Source organism: Mustela nigripes, chromosome X (genome assembly GCF_022355385.1).
Source record: "Mustela nigripes isolate SB6536 chromosome X, MUSNIG.SB6536, whole genome shotgun sequence".
Classification (NCBI taxonomy): Eukaryota; Metazoa; Chordata; class Mammalia; order Carnivora; family Mustelidae; genus Mustela; species Mustela nigripes.
In genome coordinates this window covers 55,428,146-55,441,044 of record NC_081575.1, presented here as the reverse complement: position 1 = coordinate 55,441,044, position 12,899 = coordinate 55,428,146, and the positions used below count along the sequence as shown (strand labels likewise).

The 12,899-nt window shown below is 39.6% G+C and overlaps 1 protein-coding gene across 3 annotated transcripts in view; it reads right to left on the bottom strand.

The window, feature by feature from the left end:
* Window positions 1–12,899, bottom strand: part of CHM (CHM Rab escort protein) — a 227,111-nt gene that overhangs the window by 95,201 nt on the left and 119,011 nt on the right. The gene's annotated exons all lie outside the window — the stretch shown is intronic.

Genomic DNA, 12,899 nt, shown 5'->3' with positions numbered 1-12,899 from the left:
AATGACCAGACACTGTCAGAATTCATCAAATTTCCTCTTAGTTTTAAACAAGAACAGGTTGTATTTTGTGCTCTTGGAAAGAATTACTTGATATCTACCATAAATTTACACAACTGCAAAAGTGTACATCTGCATATGTTTTTCATGCTCCCTCTCACTGGCTTTTTTTTTTTCCCATTCCAGTCATGCCCTTAGGGAAAATATGTGTTGCTCACAATGGTGGCATTTGTTTTCTCTCACATCTGTGTTTTTCTCACATAGCTTATGCCCAAGTGACAAAAGCCAGTGGTTTTGTCATCAGCTAGATCCTAAGAACTGACCTTTACTGCCCATCTACTTGCACTCACCAACCTTTGTCCCACATTATTCCTTAAGCTCTTCCTGCCAGCTTGTCTCATAACTCAGGCAAACAGAAACCAAAACTACCTTTCAAGCCATAGCCACTGCCCTAACAAGACATCCAGCCAGTCCAGACCAGTTTTAGTGCAAACCCTGACCCTGACTTGCACCTGCACAGATAGACCAAGGATTGACATCTAGAATGACTGACAGTACCTTTATCTCATTATAATACTAAAATCTCTGTCCAGAGAGGAGCAGAAGCCTCATTTACATAAATACAATGTGTGTATAGGCATGTTTCCCTAAGGAGCAACCTATGCTTGCCTCTACAGAGGATGACAAGTCTTTCCTATCTAAATATTCATCTGAACCCTAAAATAAAAGGTACCCATTCACCCTTGCTCGAGGAGTCATGGCTTTAGAAGTTATTCCCCACCATCTCCTTACTTGCTGCAAATAGTTTCTTTTGTGTGACCACTCACCTGTTGTAGTTTCTATCTGTAACTCAGCAAGGAGAGAACTCATGTTCAGTTAGCTTGAAAAAAAGTGCCACATAAAATGAGATTGATGAAAAACAATTTTGGTGAGAGAGGGATATTTGGTGGCAATGAGTTACTGAGTAAACATAGGTAAGAAGCAGAATAGCAAGCAGTATTTGAGAGCAGCATTTAAAACTCAAACAGCAGACTTTTAAATAAGAAGCAGGGAATTACAAGAGAAGTGGGGAAATAACAATTGCTTACACACAGGTCTTTGGGGCAAACTGCCAATAATAATACAAATGATCATCACAGCTAGCACTAAGTACTTACTAAATGCCAGGAGCTTTACATGTATTAACAGATTGCATCCTACAGGCAGAGTTTCACAGATTTGGAAACTAAGGCAGAGAGGTCAAGTGACTTACTCAAGGTCATTTAGTAGATGGTATGGCTGAGTGGAAACTCAGGCAATATGGTTCCAGCAGATTCTCTGTTAACTATCATACAAACTGCCTCACTGTCCATACCATCTTTTCTTGGCATTGCAAAGGAAAGCAACATGAAGTCAGATGGTCAAAGTTACTCTCTGAGTTGTTCTAACTCTTGACAAATTGCAAAGATTATTATAAAAAATACCATAAATTCTCAATTTCTATACATTTTGTCTCATAAAAAGTACGTTTATTCTTTGTACATATGAAATGGATTATATGCACTTCATTTTGGATAGAACATAAACTTACAGTAGGAATAACCATGGGAATACTCATCTTTAGAGTACCTAGCAAATTATGAATACTTTGCAATTCACATTTTAAGAAGTAATTTATAAAGTATATTGGTAAGCTAGGGATTTTCAAATATAGAAAAGTAACCATGAATTATTTGGAGGTAATAAGGTTCTGCAAGACAAATGTTTCTTCCAGTACAATTAAATAGCAGCCTAGCAACCCAAAGGTTAACACACCTTTAATGATGGACAATTAAGCTACCGAAGACAGTGAATACTATTGAGATGCCAGTCAGGCCCCAGCTTTGGTGCAGTTCATACCACTCATCTTGGGGTCTAACATAATGCCTAGCAAGGTAGCTCTGTACACCCACCTTAGGGTTGTATGGGGCCTAGGGGCAAGCAAGTATATATTTCATGGGACTTGCCTAAAAAACAAAACAAAATAAAACAAAAACAAAAAAACAAAAAACAAAACCAAAATTACAAATTGTAGTGAGTACGAACCTTTAATAAATAAAGTGTAATAAGTATATGAATAAATAATATATAGTAACAGCAAACTCCTACTAAATGAAAAACAGAAACAAGTTGCAAACTAACCACATAGCAAGTGAGCCTAAACCATATGCATGTAGTGATAACAAACTAACCTCGTAGTATAGCAAGTAAGCCTAGACCATATGCGTGTAGTGATAACAAACTAGCCTCGTAGCAAATACCACATAGCAAGTAAGCCTAAACCATATGCGTGCAGTGATAAGATTAGCGTGGAGCAAAAAGTTGTAAACATTTTTTTACTTATACGAAATATCGTAAAGACCAAAAAATGTTTTTGACATGTGTGTGTTTTTGATGTGCAAGCATGAGAAAAATAAGTGATGTAATGTGTTTTCGAAGGAGACTTAGCACAGTATATAAAAGAGGCATCGGGTTGGACTGAGGTGAAGCGAGTTCCCTGTAGGGAGGACATCATCGCTGGTGTTACCGACGCCCCGACAGCTTTGTTGCCGACCACCCGCTGGCTCTCAGTCTCAACTTCTGCGGTGACCTCTCTGTCTAGATTGTGAGGCGACGTCTCCTTCTCCGTGACAATTCCAGCGGACCGTGACCGGACCACGATAGTGGTGCGGACCTCGTCCCAATAAAGATCAAGTGAGTTACATCATATCCATCTCTCTATCTCTTCTTTACACATCGCGACCTCCTGGCGGGACGCAGGGGTTTTGCTCGCGTCACAAGTGTACTAAATATAGTAGGTATTAACTACCAAAAAAAGTCACTACAAAAATACCTTTGAAACACTTTATCAAATGCTATTAAAAACCAAAAAGGTCCGTTACAAGAGAATTCTGAGTGACCACTGATTATCATCACTGTACTTTAGTGATATCCCCACTTAAATTGTACTGGTAAAGCAGAAGTTCATTCAACAGTAATGTTTCATGAGAGACAATAAAGCTTCAGTGATTGCATCTATACAAAGTTCAACTGTTGTATTTACTTGTTAACTATATTCAGACATATACATTTATCAGAGTACTATATTTGAAACAACACATTGAGTTTTCTATCATATTATCCAGTATCTGCTGGCCACAAAAATGAGTACAGGGAAGACTTCTTGTATGTGTTTACATTTATTTTTATATATTTAAATACACACAAGTTTAATACATATTATGTAGTATATAGCATTTTTATGGGTTATATACTTATATTGCATATTTATATTACCACATCATGTTTATATTTCTTAGCAATGTGTTTATACTATCATCCCTCCTTTTTTTTTTTCTTTCTTGGTATCTGGTTTCTTTTTTTCTAGCAGGAAGAAGGGTAAGGGAAGTATTATTGTTGCTGTAATTGGTCTGTCTCCTGGGAATGCAAAATTGGACCGCTTCATCTCCTCTCCCCTACTCAAGAATCCCTTTGCAACTCAAGCAATTGTCATGCAACTCAGCACAAACTTCCTATTGGTCCAGAACTAAGTGCTTTCTTAAGAACATGAGCTAAACAATAGGAACCGACTCCTGTAGCCTTAGGAAACAGTTATGTTCATAACAATCCCAAGCCTTGGTGTAAGTTCTTAGGATTCATTACTCCATGAAATTTTAGACTATCCGGCAAGACCATTAAAACAAAACAAAACAAAAACCTTCAAATGAGTGGTCCATTACAACATGGCCTCACTCACAGTGGTCCAGTATGACCAAAATGACAAGCCCTACTTGATACTGGTCCTGGTAACAGAACTCAAGGGAATTTGTTTGGCAAGCAGCCATTCACCAAAACTAAGTGGTCACTAAAAGTCAAGTGTATAATATCAGCTACGACATACAAATTGCAGAGATCAGCTCTTGAAAATGGTTGTGAAATCAATATAATGGTCTATGAGCTGAGACTGTCTACATGCCTATCCTGATTCCCCTACTTACTATCTGTATGAATACACTTTAGTTCTCAAGATTATAAAATGCAGGTAATAGTAATACCAGTCACAGAGAGTTGTCTAAGGGACTAAGTGAGTTAATGAATGTGGCTGTAAGGACCTATTTAGCTGAGTGCTTCCATCCGGTTAATAAATAACTTTGTTGTTTAAAACTTAAACTGTCCCAGGTCCCTTCCCCCAGGGGACTTACTTAAAAACAAGTCCCGGAAACCAGTCTGAGGTAACAAAGCCCAAATACAAGGGTGGGTTGGGTCAGGGAAGGTGGAGACATTCAATCAATCAGCGCATACTGTCTCCTAGCTACCAAGGAGTATGGGCCCTGCCCTTGGGGTGCCTTTTGGGCGCCCATTCTGACTAAGGTGATAGGCTAATTCAAATAGCTACTATGGGGTGAATTGTAGTTCACTGGCCACCTGTGTATGGTCAGGCTCAACCACATGGCCCTTGCTCTATAAAAGTTAGTCTGTGGGGCAGGGAGGGGTCGCCCTCTCTGTAAGGTGCGGCCCCAACTGGTCTGTTTGACGGTCGGTTTGATTCTTGATACTTGGCGCGAAATGAAGCTTTGCTTAACCTTCCGCTTTGTATCAGTCTCACTCCTTTGACCACGGACCCATTATTGGGGGACCCAACAGTGGCGTGTTTATTCTGTGCCTGGCATATCATAAACATTCCATAAATTGTAGCTTTTGTTAGGTGCCACTTTCTACAGCAAAAGGGACAATGATTATAGACTATACCACACATGTGGGGTTTGTAGGCTACTTTGCTGTTATTGACTCTGAGAATCTGCCTGCATTAGTCAAGGCCTATATTTTCATCTAAATGTAAGCAATTTAGGTAGCTGTTCAATTCAACTACCTTCCCAGAAGTGAACTGTGACAGTTCTAAGAGAACTACTGATGTTGATAAGGACAAGCACTGAGATTTACTTCTTCATTCCCAAATATTTATGAAACTAGACCTACTATGTAACAGATGCAGTTCTGGGCAGCACTAGGGATATAAAAATAAACTAGACGAATGCTGTCCTTGCTGAAATACAACTTAACTAGCACATGAGAGACAATAAGAGATAAAATAATAGTAGATATTGATGTGTGTTCTGAAACAAAATAGGATAATGTAAGGGTGACCTGGGGAGGGTATGAATGCTAGAGAGGATAATCAGGGAGAACTTCTCTGAGGAATTATATGAGTCAAGACCTGAGTGACCAGAAGAAATCAAGCATGTGAAGATCTAGAGGAATAGTCTAAGCAGAAGAACAGCAATTGGAAAACTTGGAAGTGCAAAGTAGCTTAGTGTATTTGAGGAAGAGAGAAAGCCAGTGTGGGGCTGGAACACAGTGAACAGGATAGAAATATAATATGAAACGGGGTCACAGAGGTAGTCAAGGGCCTGATCATGCAGACCTTCAAAGGCCAGAGTGAAAACCTTAAAATTTATTCAAAGTACAATGAGAAGCCACCAGAAGGTTCTGAGTAGGGGTGCTTGGGTGGCTCAGTGGATTAATCCTCTGCCTTCAGCTCAGGTAGCAATCTCAGGGTCCTGGGACCCAGCCCTGCATTGGGCTCTCTGTTCAGCAGGGAGCCTGATTCCCCCTCCCTGTCTGCCTCTCTGTCTACTTGTGATCTCTCGCTGTCAAATAAATAAATATAATATTTTTTTAAAAAAAGGTTCTGAGCAGAACAATGACATAATCAGATTTATAACTTGTTTTGTTTTTATTCTTAAAACTTTTTATTTTGAAAAACTTCAAATGTACTAACAGTAATACAATATAGATTCTTTATACCCATCACCCAGATTTACCATTTATCAAGATTTTATAGCATTGGACTATATCTTTTTTTTTTTAACTTTAAAAAATTTTCATGGGGTGCCTGGGTAGCTCAGTGGGTTAAAGCCTCTGCCTTCCCAGGGTCCTGGGATTGAGCCCCACATTGGGCTCTCTGCTCGGCGGGGAGCCTGCTTCCTTTCCTCTCTCTCTGCCTGCCTCTCTGCCTACTTGTGATCTCTGTCAAGTGAATAAATAAAATCTTTTAAAAAAATTTTCATTCCAGTACAGCTACCATACAATGCTATATTAGTTTCATGTACCATACAGCCATTCACCAGTTCTATACATTACTCAGTGCTCATCATATTAAATGTACTCTTAATCCCTTTCACCTATCTCATGTACCTCCTTACATACCTCCCCTCTGGAAAACATCATGAGTCTTCTTTTGTTGTTGTTTTCTGTTTGTTTCTTAAATTCCACATATTAGTGAAATCATATGGTATATAAATATATTTGTCTTTCTCTGCCTGACTTATTTCACTTAGCACTATCCTTTCTAGATCCATCCATGTTGTTGCACACACCCCACATCTTCATCGTTACTCATCTATTAGTGGATATTTGGGCTGCTTCCTTAATTTGGCTAGTGTAAATAAAGCTGAAATAAACATAAGGATGCTATTTGCTTTTGAATTAATGTTTTCATAGTCTTTGGGTAAATAACCAGTAGTGGAATTACTGGATCAGATTTATATTTTTTAAAAGATGAGCTTGACTGCTGTGTAGAGAATTGTCAATGGGTCAAGAGTGGAAAAGGGGAGACCAGTTATGTTTGCAGTAAGACCAAGTGAGAGATGATGGCAACCTGAAGCAGGGTAGTGTCAATGGAGATGAAGTTGAGAGACTGAAGATGTGTATGAGATATAAAGCTGAGAAGAATTGCTGATGGACTGGATGTAGCAAGGATATGTCCTCCTGAAGACAAGTTTAGGGTAATTCAGATATTAACAATCACATTTAACTCTTCAAGGCTCCCTGTACAAGTAGAGCTCTGAAGGATTTTTGCAGAAACACTCCTCTTCCAACTAGGGTGTGATTATTAGAGCCAGCTAATTGTTACCAACCTTAACAACCACTATATCTACCCTGGCCATTCATTAAGACTGCTACTTAATACTCTGGGTACAGATATCTACACAAGAGGGTATGAGGAACAGATTAGTTTTTCAGTCTTCAAAGTTACCACGCACCTGTAAGGACACAGCACTGCTGATAATTCAAAAAATCATAGATCACAAGTATCTGAGTCCAGTGGGTATTTTTTTAAGATTTTACTTATTTTTGAGAGCAAGAGAATACATGAGTGGGGGACAGAGGAAGAGGGAGAAGCAGACTCCTCCCTGAGTAGGGAGCCTGATGCGGGACTCAATCCCAGGACCCGGAGATCAGGACCTGAGCTGAAGGCAGATGCTTAACCAACTGAGACATCCAGGTGCCCCAATGGGGCTTTTGATGCAAATTTCACACTCATGAAAAGGTTGGGGATGGACAGACTGCCATTTAGGCCTTGCTTCATTCTTGAAAGGCATAATAATCATGCTTAACTTAGAAAAAGCTGCCAAATAGCAATATATAGCCTTCAGGAAACTCAATCCCAGAAACTGCCTTTATTTTATAGATCTTAGCCATTTATCTAGCTTCCTCTGTTCTTGCTGATATTCTATGGATGATGTACTCATTTTTTTTTAGCTTCTCCAATAGTCCTTAAATTAGCTTTCTATAGGAAAAGTCACAATAAAACTATGTTTTATATGACAGAAACAGATCTGTATTAATAACAGCACCAGGGGACCAGAATAAATTAATATAAATTATAGAATACAAGTCATCATTCAATCTTTTTTTTTTCCCCATTAGCTCTCTTTTCTTTGAGGAGATGGGTGAAACAAGTGAAGGGGATTAAGAATATACTTACCATGATGAACACTGAGTAATGTATATAATTGTTGAATCACTATACTGTACACTTGAAACCAATATAAGAGTGTATGTTAGTTATACTGGAATTTTAAAAAAAATTAAGTTATCATTCAATATTAAAAAAAAAAAAAAACGAAGCCTTCCAAAAATACTGGAGGTCAATTTATATGCTTGGGTCACGACCTATGCTCTGTATCTATACACCATACGTAAAATGGCTCCTCGGTTTGTATGCAAACCAGAAACACCAAGTCAACTCAGTAATTCTCCAACATAGCCTATTACAATGACATCAATGGAGATTTTGAAGGGAAAGCACTGTTACCTAATTTACTCTTTAAACATAATTTAAACTAAGCTTTTAATAAACCTGAACTTTTTAGTCTGAACACACAGACTAGCAGCTTCATGATTTTTTTTTTTCTTTTAATCTGCCACATATCTACATAAGCAAATTCATTTAAAAAGAACTTTCAAACTCAAAAAGAAGCCCTTGGTTCAAACTTTTAAGATGTAGCCAAAAAGTCTATAATAAGTCTGCTTAGGCTCTCCATGACATTTCTTTTGGTTAATTTCCTTTCTTGGCCTCATTCTCTGCTTTGACATTCTATACATGATCTGCTCATTTCTTATATTAATACTTCCTATTTAAATCACTGATCCATTTTGCAACCAGCTCTTCAAAACTCAAACTGTACAAATAACACAGGTAAATAGACATCAATTATAAATCAGGGCAGTAATATACTTTTTATGTAATGCCCTTTATGACTATGTCTGGTATAGTGTGGGTTTTTCTTTTTTCTTTTTTTTTTTTTTTGCTTCTATTTATTTATTTATTTATTTTTATTAACATATAATGGATTATTGACCCCATGGGTACAGGTCTGTGAATCGCCAGGTTTACACATACCTTCCCCAATGTCCATAACCCGACCACCCTCTCCCTACCCGCCTCCCCAACCACAACCCTCAGTTTGTTTTGTGAGATTAAGAGTCTCTTATGGTTTCTCTCCCTCCCGATCCCATCTTGTTTCATTTATTCCTTTCCTACCCCTCAAACCACCCATGTTGCCTCTCAACTTACTCATATCAGGGAGATAATAGGATAATTGTCTTTCACTTATTGACTTATTTCGCTAAGCATAACACCCTCTAGTTCCATCCACGTCATCACAAATGGCAAGATTTCATTTCTTTTGATGGCTGCATAGTATTCCATTGTATATATATCACATCTTCTTTATCCATTTATCTGTTGATGGACATCTAGGTTCCTTCCATAGTTCGGCTATTGTGGACATTGCTGCTATAAACATTCAGGTGCATGTGCCCCTTTGGATCACTAGATTTGTATCTTTAGGGTAAATACCCAGTAGTGTGATTGCTGGGTCACAGGGTAGCTCTATTTTCAACTTTTTGAGGAACCTCCATGCTGTTTTCCAGAGTGGTAACACCAGCTTGCATTCTAGTGTGGGTTTTTCTTAATACAGACACAAGAATCCTCGAAGCTGATGTTTTCTGAGATCCCTACATAATGACTCCTAGGATCCTTTTCATGGGTTGAAAAATATGGGAGGCAGATCCATCTAGGAATATAGTCACTTATACCATTTTCCTGCCTTCTCACATTGCCTTAAGAAACAATCCTTCAGCTAATACTCTTCAGCTCAATATTTTACTATTTACAAGCCTTAAGTGTCAACTATAAATTGGGAAGCAGCTGAGAGTTACTATGTTGACTATCCACAATCATTTATAAAAATGTCTAAAAAAAAAAAAAAAAGTAAACATTTCTAGGGAGAGCCTACTGTAAAAATCTCCCCATGTAAGAAGAATTCATTTAATCCACCCATTCCTTTTTTACCTCAACCCCACTGTAAGAGGATATTTTAAAGCAGTGTTTGATATAAAATTTTATCAAAGACTTGAAAATCTAAATGTTCACTGACCCCTCCTTGTTCACACCGTATTTATCCCTCCCAAAGTAACCGGTCAGATGGTTGATGCATAATTACCTCATAAAAACCATATTCTTTCTTCTTTGGGTTACATTTTCCATAATTTTACCAGCTATTTATTAAAAACTGATTGCCAGTTCAAACAGCCTTATTTCTCTGTGATTCCTGGGCTCCTTCTTTAAACTATAAACCCTCTATACCTTCTCCATCCTTCTTTAAACTGTATATCCTCTATACCTCCATCCTTCTTTAAACTATACACCCCCTATACCTTCTCCATACCCCCACATCAACTTATTTCCTTTAACTGCCCCGCCCAAACCAAATCCCTGCTCAGGCCCTTTCAGTCATGAATACTTTCACTTTTTCCCCCTTGGATGAGACATATCAATTCATACAGTAAAATAAAATAAAGTATAGTCATTTGTGTTGGGCAAATCCTAGGAAAGACCTGCAAGCTTTCTCAATTCAAAAGCTAATGATACTGGGGCACCTGGGTGGCTCAGTTGGTTAAGCGGCTGCCTTCAGCTTAGGTCATGATCCCAGGGTCTTGGGATCCAGCCTGCATTGGGCTCCCTGCTCAGTGGAGAACCTGCTTCTCCTTTTCCCTCTACATGCCATTCTGTCTACTTCTGATCTCTACCTCTCTGTCAGACAAATAAATAAAATCTTAAAGAAAAAAAAGGCTAATGGTACTAACCTGGAACATGATTTAGCTAGGGCTACACATAAAACTGGAATTGCTCAAATCAACCAACTAGCCACTGGCACTATGCTAGTTTCACAGTGGATGCACAGACTTAGCCTTCTGTTAGGTAAATGAGAAAAATGATATTATTAAGTCTAACAACTGGAAAAAATTAAAGACTATATTTTGTGGTAGAAACTAGAAGTATTCTAAGGGAATTGAAAGAAGAGGTCAACGTGTGTTGGAAGAGTTATGGAATGTGAAAAGTAGAGGAAACCTTTAAAACAGCTAGACCAATTTCCTGTTACAGAATATCAGAGAAGGTAAACTTACTTGCCTATAAGTACAGTGCTTCTAGAAGTCAGGTGTAGTGAAAGATCTGATGGCTAGGCCTGTGTCAACTCTTGAAGAGGAACAGGTCAGACTGTTGGGGGTGGGAACAGATCTTAAAAAGTGGAAAAGTAGTAAGAAAATGCAGAAAGCTGAGAGTGTGCATAGACACTGGAATAATTAAATGGATGCACAAACTGGGGCACCTGGGTGGCTCAGGTGGCTAAGGGTCTGCCTTTGGCTCAGGTTAGGATCTCAGGGTCCTAGGATAGAGCCTGTATTGGACTCTCCACTCAGTGGTGAGTCTGCTTCTCCCTCTCCCTCTGTGATCTCTCTCGCTTACACTCTATCTCAAATAAATAAAATCTTAAGGAAGGAAGGAAAGAAGGAAGAAATAAAGAGAAAGAACAAACTGGAAATGACAGAAAGGATCTGAAGGATAAAACTATTACAGAATGGGGTTAAAAGGTAAGTGAAAGTGTTCGTATCTGATGTGACAGAAAAGAGAATGCCACTGGAAGTGCCATGTTGGTATGATGAAGGAGAAAGATAGTGGGAGTAGGAGGACAGCTAGCAATTATAAACCTGACCATGGGAGAAGAGTAGAAACTGAGGAAAGCTTAACTCTAAGAAAGAGAAGAGGTAACACAGTAGTCAGGACAGAGTCAAAGGTTAATCCCAGAATTACTGTTGATTTGTGAGACGTAAAATACCACTGGAATGCTTGTGGTTCCCTTAAAGGGTGCTCAATGTATAGAGTAACTCAAATTCCAAATCTATATTTCTGAGGTAATATTAACACATTAATTCACTACATACCATAGTTGCTAACTATGAGTGATACAATGAAGGGCATTTTTGAAGAGCTATAATAAATTTTTTAAAACTCAATTTGGTGAAATATATCATCCTCTGACATGTAAAAATAAAAATTTTCATTTACCTATAAGTTACCAAATGGACGTCCATGCAATAAATCTACTTATAGATAAATTTTGTATGACCTCACAGTTTAAAAGAAAAAAAGTTACTTTAGCATAAACAATCATTTGGATCTCTGTCTTCCTTGAAAGAGAGAATCTAGGGGGAGACAAGATGGTGGGGAAGTAGTAGGAGGCACCTTTTCAACCTGTACCCTAAAGTGAGCTGATTACTTACCAAAGAACTCCGATCATGTATGAAATCAGCCTGAGATCAGCATTATACATGTCTGGATCTCTACAGGGGCAGAAGACGCCAGTGGGCAGGTAAAGCAGAGTGGGAACGTTGGACTGATATCGGAAGATAAACAAAAGGGGAAGAGAGCCACCAGAGGAAACCGATTGGAAAGTAATACCCCTAATACGAGAGTGCCCTGCATCTGGGGACCAGCATTAACTTGGAGACTGGTTGAAAGCACTCCAAAAGAGCAAAGGATCATGGGGGCTAAGTTGTGGGAATCGGGGTGGCTAGGGACAGGGGCTTAAGTCCCTGGACCCAGGACAGCCTCCCCTGGTGCTGAGCCAGAGAGAGTGCAGCAGAGAAACCAGGTCTTGGTCCCTAAGCTGCCAGCGCGCTGGAGAATGCATGGGGTCTGGCTCCAGTGAGGGGCTGGGAGCCTTGCCAGAAGGCAGAACACAGAGCTGTGCTACAGAGCCTGAAACACCTGTGCCCCTCACCCTCCCCTGAGAGAGATGCACGAAGGCCCAGCCTGGTGCTCTCAGACCTGCACCCTGCTAACAGAGCCTGACACGTGCGCACCACCCACAGCCTCCCCTGAGAGAGGTGCACTCAAGTCCTGCGCTCTTAGACCCAGAAAGACCAGGCACTTCCAGCCTGGGCCAGCAGGAAAATCTCAGTGTGCAACTGCTGCTTGGAACCTCTCTGGCAGTCTGGAGCTGCCCAGACAGCCGCCGCTGCCTTGGTTTTGGTACAAGCAAAAGATTCTGCGTCCCCAGGGACCCTGACTTGGAACCTGCTCTGCAAGCGGCCAAGGGGAAATTTATATGGGCTCTGCAGCACACACAGGAAAGCAAACTGAGGCTTCTCTCTGAGAGGGAGGTCAGGGTGCAGTTTGCATTCCTCTAAACCTACAAAAAACAACAAAAGCGGTCAAGGCAAGAGGGGAAAAAAAAAAAGTGAACAAACATAAAAACCCCCAGAGAACAAAAGCC